Here is a 9,649-nt window from a genome sequence, read left to right as displayed (position 1 = left end):
TGCCTTGTTGTTTATGTGTATATACAGAGGAAGAATGTGAGAACAGCACACATTTCATCGTTACTGTGTGTTAGAGCATGGGAGAACAGTGGATACTTTTAATACAGCCCACACCCCTAATACTGTGTAACTATAACAAGTAGAGAACAGAAGAAAAAGATGTTCTTTCTTTACAACTGTCTGCATAGCTTATTCATATTGTGTAATGAATGAAAATAAATAGGCTGAACAAGACTTGTGTTATAGCTGACTTGGGCAGTGAAATGTTTAATTTTTTTAATTCATGTGGTCATAGTTGTCCACAGCTCAAATCAGAATATAAGAAGAAATGTTTTATACCACCTCAAGAAGGCTTCCTATCAGAAAGGTAGGAAGGTATTTCAAATGTACAACTGCAGTACTTAAATCTAAGTAAAGTAATTTCCCTGACATTTTTGTGTTACTTTACTTTTAATAGACCCATGTAAGAGGTTTTATACTTCCTGTGAGTATAATCCAATCAATCTTATTTTCATACTGTATATCCGTTGTGTAATTTGATAAATTGTGTTGTATGTGGTGCTCGCATCGTGTACTACTGAGACTTCATTGTCCTCTTCAGAGAAGACTCTGACTGCAACATGCGTCTTTTTAAAGAGAGAAACGGACAGAAAAAGTCTCTAACTCTGCCTGTCAGCTCGCTCTGCTCCGTTAAAACTGAATTTACCATACAGAATTGAATACGAGTGCACTCCAGATTTAGCTGCAGCTAGCTGACCGTGTGCTTCTCCCTATACCGCAGTTCTGTGTCCATGCATGCAGCAAACTGAAAGCACTGTCTGTCGGAGCGTCTACGTGAAAAGAGAAGGAAGACATGGCTGGTATTGTCTTCAGAGCTATTAAACACCTCAGCGCACTGAAGGAATTGTGTATTTAATTGGATGCTTATTTATTTATTGAGCATTTATTTATTTCTGACTGTGTCAGGATCGGTCCTCCATAGCGGGGTGGGAGAGTTATCAAGCACCTAAAGTTTGTTTCAGGTGAGCATGTACACTTAAGTTACAACAACTTCCTGTGTCATGGCGAAGAGTTGATTTTTGACGCCACGCCACGGACACGCCAATTGACGAAAACTCACAGATAGCACAACTTTTCATCTTCAATGCCTTTAGAAGGCACAGCAGAAATTTGAAGTCGGTCGGACTAAATCCCTAGGAGGAGTTCGTTAAAGTACGAAGTGTGTAAATCATCCAAAATTTGACGTAAAATTCAAAATGGCCGACTTCCTGTTGACTTTAGGGTATGGGTTCTTGAGGCTTTTTTGTGCGTCTTGATATGATACATGTCCCCAGAAAATTTCGTACATGTAGGCTGAACGTGAACGAGGGGCTAATCTTTTCCAATTTTCTAGGTGGCGCTAGCGAGGCATTTTGCCCCGCCCATGCGCGAAACCCATAAAATACGAAATTTTCAGTTCTGACATGTGTGCAAAGTTTGGTGAGTTTTCGAGTATGCTCAGGTCCCCAAAATGGAGCTTACTTTGCAGAAAAAAGTCTTTCCAAATTCAATAGGGACCTCGCACGGTCATGCTCGGGCCCTAAAAATATAATCTTTACAAATTCAATAGGGACCTCGCACAGTCGTGCTCAGGCCCTAAATAGCAAATAGCTCTGGAGCACCACCTAAAGGGCATTTACCTCTTCTTCCAGAGGTAGCCTACTTATAAAAAAGAGAAAGAGAAGTGGAAAGATGTAGAAACAGGGAAGAAGACACAGTAACACAGTGTGAGAGAATAGGTGCCCTGCAAAAAAAAGTATGCTGATAGAGGCAGGTGTGTGTGTGTGTGTGTGTGTGTGTGTGTGTGTGTGTGTGTGTGTGTGTGTGTGTGTGTCATACAGTGTGACAAAGTGGGTTTGCTCACTTGTCCCATACAGGCCATTACCTAAGTGTTTAGTTTTTTTGTAAAAAGACAGCTAAAGCTAATTTTCTGTTCTTAACTGATGAAGCATTTGTTCAAACAGTTAACTGTAAGCATTGAATTATGTACAAGCAAATTTTGATATGGATATTGTGTTGACGTTGTGGCCAGAGAGAGGATTGTGGTGGCAGAAAATTGATCTGTCTCATATTCATGCTGATAAATATGTTTATTATTATTTTATGTTTTATTAACACACACAAACACAACTTTTACTGTTTTATGTACTAATTTAATGAAATGTATGAAATTAATTGTTTTTATGTAATTTATATGTAGCTTTGGCAATACTGTTGTTAAATGCCAGTAAAGCTGATTTGAATTGAATTATATATCCAACATTCTGCACTTATAGTCACGTTCTTACACTGTCCACCAGGACATGACAGGGTTTGTGTGTGGGTATGAACATCTGTGAAATTGTCATGTCTTATGTCTCCATTCCCATTGGAAGGTGAGTTTTGAAGTGTGAGGGAGCACTGTCCCTGCTTCTTATGTTACGTTTATCCTCTGCTCTGGGCCAGATGTCTGATTCTGCCTTAAGTGGTAGACGTCTGACCCTGCTGAATCCTTTTTGCACTGTTTCTTTCTTCCTTCAATAAATACAACAAAATACAACAATGTGTTGTAATCCATGTTTTTGTTTAATTCTGCCCCAGGAAATTACAATTTTGAATTCTGAAAAGAGAATAAACAGAGAAGTACAGTTAATCTACTCTCTCTAGCTAGTCTGTACTTGGGTCCATAGCAATCTTTGGGTCCACTGAAACTCCAAAAACCCTCGGACACTACAGAGAAACCAGGACATGTCTGTCCGCAGGCCACTTTGATCCAGTTATACTCTGGACCCACCTGCGCGTTTACAGGTGGACAGAGGTTCCTGCAAATCACTCAGGCACGAGATTTAAGACCACTTCCTTCACTCTGTTCAATCTCACTCTCATTATCTCTTCACTCAATTACCTACTCCTTTCTCACTGTGTAAAAATTTTATTAAAAGCAATGGTAAAAAGAAAATTCTTCAGTCTGAATTTGAAAGAACTTACAGTTTCAGCAGACCTGCAGTTATCTGAGAGTTTGTTCCAAATATATGGAGCATAATAACTGCTAATAATAACACTGCTTCTCCTTGTTTAGTTTTGACTCTGGGTACAGAAAGCAAACCTTCCCCAGATGACCTGAGAGGTCTGGATGGTTCGTAACGAAGCAGAAGATCAGAAATGTATTTTGGCCCTAAACCATTTAGTGCTTTATAAACTAACAGAAGTATTTTGAAATCAATTCTTTGACATACAGGAAGCCAATGTAAAGACCTCACAACTGGAGTGATATGATCCACCTTCTGGTCTTAGTGAGGACTCAAGCAGCAGCGTTCTGAATCAGCTGTCTGATGGATTTCTTAGCCCTGTAAAGACACTGTTACTGTAGTTGAGTAGACTGATATATGCATGGATAAGTTTTTTCAGCCGCGACCCTGTACGCAGGATAAGCGGTTGACGATGGATGGATGGATGGAAGTTTTTCCAGGTCTTGCTGAGACATAAGTTCTTTAATCATGATGACACACAAATATACTTGCCCGTCAGATCCACAGACCCTGGAATGCTGAGTTCACTTAACAACTGCCTTTGTGAAGTTAAAAAATGGATGTCAAATAATTTCCTCCAGCTGAACTCAGACAAAACAGAAATCCTGGTCATCGGGTCTCAGCAGATGGCAAATCAAATACTGCCATCTGCTGGTTCCCTAGTAAATCACATTAAGCCAGTGGCAAAGAACCTTGGTGTTTGGTTTGAAATTTAAATTTCGAGCAGCACACCACAAAGCTTGTTCAATCATGTTTTTATCAACTTAGAAATATAACAAAAATTCGATCTATGTTAACTTTTAAGGACACCGAGACCATTTTATACGCCTTCATCTCATCACTCCTGGATTACAGCCTGGATTAACAGCCTTTTCACCTGTTTAACCCAAAAATCTATTGATCGACTCCAGACTGTCCAGAACTCAGCTGCCAGGCTTTTAACCAGAACAAAGAAATATGACCTCATTACTCCTATTTTAGATTCATTACACTGGCTCCCAGTATGTTTTAGAATTGACTTTAAAATTCTATTGATCACTTTTAGAGCTCTACATGGCCTCTCACCTTGTTATATTTCTGACCTTTTAGTCCCATACACACCAGCAGGTACCGTGAGATCCTCAGGCAGAGGTCTGTTCCAGAGTCTCCACTGAAAACTAAAGGGGACAAAGCGTTTGCTGTCAGGGCCCCGAGGCTCTGGAACAGCCTGCCCGAGGAAATCAGGTCAGCTGAGTCAGTGAACTCTTTTAAGTCCCTTCTTAAAACATACTTTTATAGGAGAGCCTTTCATGATCTTATTTGACTTTATTTTATCCCTTTTATTTTATTTTACAAATTTTATATTTATCTTAAATGTGTATTTTAGTCTTTTCAATGTTTTCTTGCTTTTATCTTGTATTGATTTTGTATTACTGTCTTTTGGGTATTATTGTCTTTACACTTGTTAAAGCACTTTGTAACTTGTTTTTGAAAAATGCTCTACAAATAAAGATTATTATTATTATTATTATTATTATCCTTGATATATTTTTCAGGTGATAGTAGGCTGACTTTGTAATTGTCTTAATATGGCTCCTCAAATTCAGGTCTGAGTCCATGACTACACCAAGATTTCTGGCTTGATTTGTGGTTCTTAACATTACGGATTGAAGCTGAGCACTGACTTTCAATAGTTCCTCCCTGGCTCCAAAAACAATAACTTCAGTTTTATCCTTGTTTAACTGAAGAAAATTCTGGCACATCCAATCGTTGACCTGCTCAATACAGTTCCTCAGCACTTGTATGTGGTCATAGTCCCCTGGTGATATGGTTGTGTAAACCTGTGTGTCATCTGCATAATAATGGTAGCATATTTTGTTGTTTTTCCATAATCTGAGCCAGTGGAAGCAAGTAAATGTTAAACAAAAGAGGCCCCAGAATGGAGCCTTGGGGAACTCCACATGTCATTTTTGTCAGCTCAGATGTGCGATTACCTATAGACACACAAGTAGTCCCTGTCCTTTAAGTAGGATTCAAACCAGTTTGGTACTGTGCCAGAAAGTCCAACCCAGTTTTAAAGTCTGTCTAGTAATATGTTGTGGTCAACCGTGTCGAATGCAGCACTGAGATCCAATAATACTAAGACTGAAATTCTGCCACTGTCAGTGTTTAAATGGATTTCATTGAAGACCTTAACAAGAGCCATCTCAGTACTGTGGTGTGGTCGAAATCCCGGATTTCTTGATCCGGATGTTTTAGCCAACTATAGACATATATCTAACCTTCCATTTTTCTCTAAGGTCCTGGAGAAAGCAGTTGCTAAACAGCTGTGTGACGTTCTACAGAGCAATAGTTTATTTGAGGATTTTCAGTCAGGATTTAGAGCTCATCATAGCACAGAGACGGCACTGGTGAAAATTACTAACGACCTCCTTATTGCATCAGACAAAGAACTTGTCTCTGTACTGGTTTTATTAGATCTTAGTGCTACATTTGATACCATCAGATCCTATTGCAGAGACTGGAAGATTTCATTGCCATTAAAGGAACCGCTCTAAGCTGGTTTAAGTCCTATTTATCAGATCGATTTCAGTTTGTACATGTTAACGATGAGTCCTCCATGCATGCCAAAGTTAGTCATGGAGTTCCACAAGGATCTGTCCTTGGACCAATCCTCTTCACTTTATATATGCTTCCTTTAGGCAATATTATCAGGAAATATTCCTTAAACTTTCATTGTTATGCATTTGTTACTTCTAGGCTGGATTACTGCAATTCCTTATTATCAGGCTGCTCGAAAAAGTCCGTTAAGACTCTTTAGCTGATCCAGAATGCTGCAGCACGTGTTCTGACAGGAATCAGGAAAAGAGATCATATTTCTCCTGTCTTAGCTTCTCTGCATTGGCTTCCAGTAAAATCCAGAATAGAATTTAAAATCATTCTTCTTACCTACAAAGCTCTTAATGGTCAGGCACCATCTTATCTTAAAGAGCTCATAGTACCTTACTACCCCACCAGAGCACTGCGCTATCAGAATGCAGGCTTACTTGTGGTTCCTAGAGTCTCCAAAAGTAGACTAGGAGCCAGTGCGTTCAGCTATCAAGCTCCTCTCCTGTGGAAACAGGTTCCAGTTTGGTTTCAGGAGGCAGACACCATCTCCACATTTAAGAGTAGGCTTAAGACTTTCCTCTTTGATAAAGCTTATAGTTAGGGCTGTAGGGGCTAACTGTTGTTGTGATTTGGCGCTATATAAATAAAATTGAATTGAATTGAATTGTGGGCTCTGTCACATGTTGGGTCAGTCCATAATTATCAAGAACACAATACAGTTCTTCCTTCCCTCCCTCTGTCCTGGGGGTTGTCATCATGGATGTTAAAGTTACCAACAATAACCACACAGTCAAAGTCAATGCAGATTATAGACAGCAGTTCACCAAAGTCATTACATAAAGTTTATACAGTATTCAGGGGGCCTGTAGATATTTAGAAAAATAGCTCGAGAAGAGGAATTCAGCTGAAGAGCCACATATTCAAAAGAAGCAAAATTCCCATAAGACATCTTTTTGCATTGGAGGGAGTCATTAAACAAAATGGCAATTCCACCTCCTCTCTTATGCACTCTAGCTTCACTCATAAAACTGAAGTTGGGAGGGGTAGACTCGATAAGGACAGCTGCACTGTTATCTTGGTCCAACCAAGTTTCAGTTAAAAACAAGAAATTAAGATTGTGAGAGATTTTAAAATTTTAAAAAAAATGTTTTTCCTGCCAAAATCCTAACGTTTAACATAGCTAATTTTAGTTTGTAAAAAACATTATCTGGCCCACTTTTTTTCGACAGGCTGCGTCTAATAGAGTGCTTCCTGTTTTTCAACACATTCACCATGCTTTTTCTGTTACCTATCAAGACAGGGATGGAGAAGACTACCCGCACACTGGGCCCCGGCTTGTCCTGGGAAGAGTCATGAGTGCTATTTTCCTAAAATAGCCCTAGATGGGGATTGGGGGGGTAAAGACGGTGGATCCTCAATGTTGTTTTTCAGTGAGACTAACTTCCTTCTTCCATGATCAGAGCTCTCTTCCTGAGTTAGCTCTACTTCAAGATTTCTGGCATGTTGAGTTATGTCTTCTTGTTTTGTTTCCTTGGTCTTGGCAGAGGAAACAGATGAGTGATGCAGAAAGTAAAACAAGTTGGAGCAATTTTACTCCTGACTTGTTAAGGTCCATCTGCCTTAAAAAGATGTCTGCAGTTCCACAGAAAGTAAAAATTTCCAATAAAATGCACTGAATGGACAGTACATGCCGTTGAGAGCCACGTTTTCAATGCCATCAATATGGTGAATCTCTCAGCTCCTCTTTGGATTGGACCTAGTGGTATAGGACCACTGATAAACACCTCAGCATTCAAAGAGCTGACTGTGTTCAACAGATTATTAAAATCCTCTTTCAACACTTCAGACTGTTGCTTCACAACATCATTGGTCCCGATGTGCAGTATGATGTTTTTCACAGTAGGATGTTCAGCCACGATATGTAGGATTCTTTCTGCCAAGTCAGACACCGTATCCTTCAGAAAGCAGAGTATTCTGGTGTTCTTACTGCACATGCTTCTTACATCTTTTACAGCAGCGTCACCCACAATCAGAGTTTGAGGCCCAGTCATTAGCTTTCCCTGCAGCCTTTTACTTTCTGATTTACTCTCAGTCCTTACCCTTCTGTGTGAGGACGGGAGGTTATCCAGGTCATCAGAAATCCAGGGTCCTGCAATAGTAGTGAAAATCTGTTCTGCTGTTGCACACTCGGTTGTTGGGGAGGTTTGTTGCTAACTCTCCCTTTCGCAGCTGTCCACAGCTGCTTCCTACTAAGAGCAGGGGTTGAAGAGGCACTCTGCCTGGATGATGCAGGCCAGCCAGTCGCATCACAAATCTCAGGGCGCTGGGTTCTGCCTGTTACTTGTCCTCCCATTTCCCAAGGAAATGATTTACTCTTAGGCTTTGCACCAAGAGCGTTCCAGGGAGGACTCCTACTTTCAGATTTATTACCCAGTACACAGGCCTTCTGCTTCTTGGTAGTCTTGTTGTTGCTAATTAGCCGTGTGTTAGCATGCTCTTGTCCACTATTTTGGGTCCAGGGTAAAGTAGTGTCATTTCCACATAGTCCATTCACTTCCACATTCACTTCTAACCTGTGGATCTTGGTTTCCAGCACTGCAATTTTCTGTAGAAGTTTGTAGAAGTTGTCCATGGAGAAGGGGGCATCTTGTTGTTAATTAGCATTAGCTATAACTCCAGTCACTGCAGTACAGGCTAGTGCTATTGATAGGCCGCACTTGCATAGCACTAACATCATAAAAGTGTTTTAAGTATGGCAATAGTCTACTTTATCTGACAGTCTCAGTGATTTAAAAGTATCCAGGAGCCGCTGCTCATAATTTCTAGCCGGAAAAAAAAAGTTTCAGCAAAAGAATACAAGCAGAGGTAAGAGCAAGCAGTCTGCACTGTAAGAAAGCAAAAAAACCAGCAGAACCTAGGCTATGAATATAAAGCTGAATATGTAATAGTATTAAATCAGGCAGGAGCCGAGAGCCTGAAGAAGATGTAAGACCAGTTTTGCTGTGATGACATGCTGAAACAGTGGGTTGTTGATGTCAAGCAGTGGTCCAGTAGTGTTAAGAACAATGTTGTTTGTTCGTGAAACAGACGAAGAAGTGAATTAAAACAGGCTGCTGGGCAGGACAGGTTTTTAAAAAAAAGAACAATGTTGTTTTATACATTAACACCATCTAAGACATGTGGCATGTAGCTGTAGCTTAAATGATGTTAGATTATTGTGTGGGGATAGGCCTTCAAGTATTTTGACTTAAGGAAAGTATACTTTTAACAATTAAATGATTGGTGCAGGTTCATGCAAACCAAACCAAAATAGAACCATTTGAGGAACCAGAATCATTTGAGGAAGCAAATGAAAGGCCAAACAAAATGTGCCAGTAGCACCCAATATACAGGGCCCCATGTTTGCATCATTTATGCATGCTCAGTTTGTAATTCTGCTATTTTCAAAAGGCAACTGAAGGCAGCATAACGGTCATTTTTAAGACTCTGTCACAAATGTTGGTTCTCATTATTGGTGCAAGTATCTCAGCTGTTTTCTACAGATCTAGTTTGTGTTTCGAATGAGCATCTAGAAACCTAAGGATTTTACTTTTTTCATAATTCACAAAGAGCACCACGTCCGTCAGTTCAGAGGATACAGTTGTTTAAGCATTGAAAGTTTGGCCTATGAGTGGAACTAGAAGAAAGGTCATAGGGTCACCAAATTTGATGTCTGGATAGGGGACATAATCCTCAATTAATGGGTTTCATAAAGAAAGAGTGACAGGTTCTATGGACTGCCACAAACACTGACTCCAGAAGAATGATGATAATAAAGATGAAATGACACGGGGTAGATGCCTATGCCTCTTTTGTGCTTGGTTCCTAATTGTTGCTGAAATGTGGTCAGTGGAGGTCCAGTCCTTAAGTGTGTTTGAAACGTTTGTCTCTTTCTCTTTTATCTTTAATTTAGGGAGTGCAACAGCCAGTCTGTCAAAGCACTATTTGTGAGCATTTGTCAGAAGAAGCCCTTT

This window comes from Micropterus salmoides, unplaced genomic scaffold (assembly GCF_014851395.1).
Source record: "Micropterus salmoides isolate LMB-PRFRI ecotype aquatic unplaced genomic scaffold, ASM1485139v1 Ms_hic_scaffold_23, whole genome shotgun sequence".
Taxonomy (NCBI): domain Eukaryota; kingdom Metazoa; phylum Chordata; class Actinopteri; order Centrarchiformes; family Centrarchidae; genus Micropterus; species Micropterus salmoides.
This window is presented reverse-complemented; position numbering follows the sequence as displayed.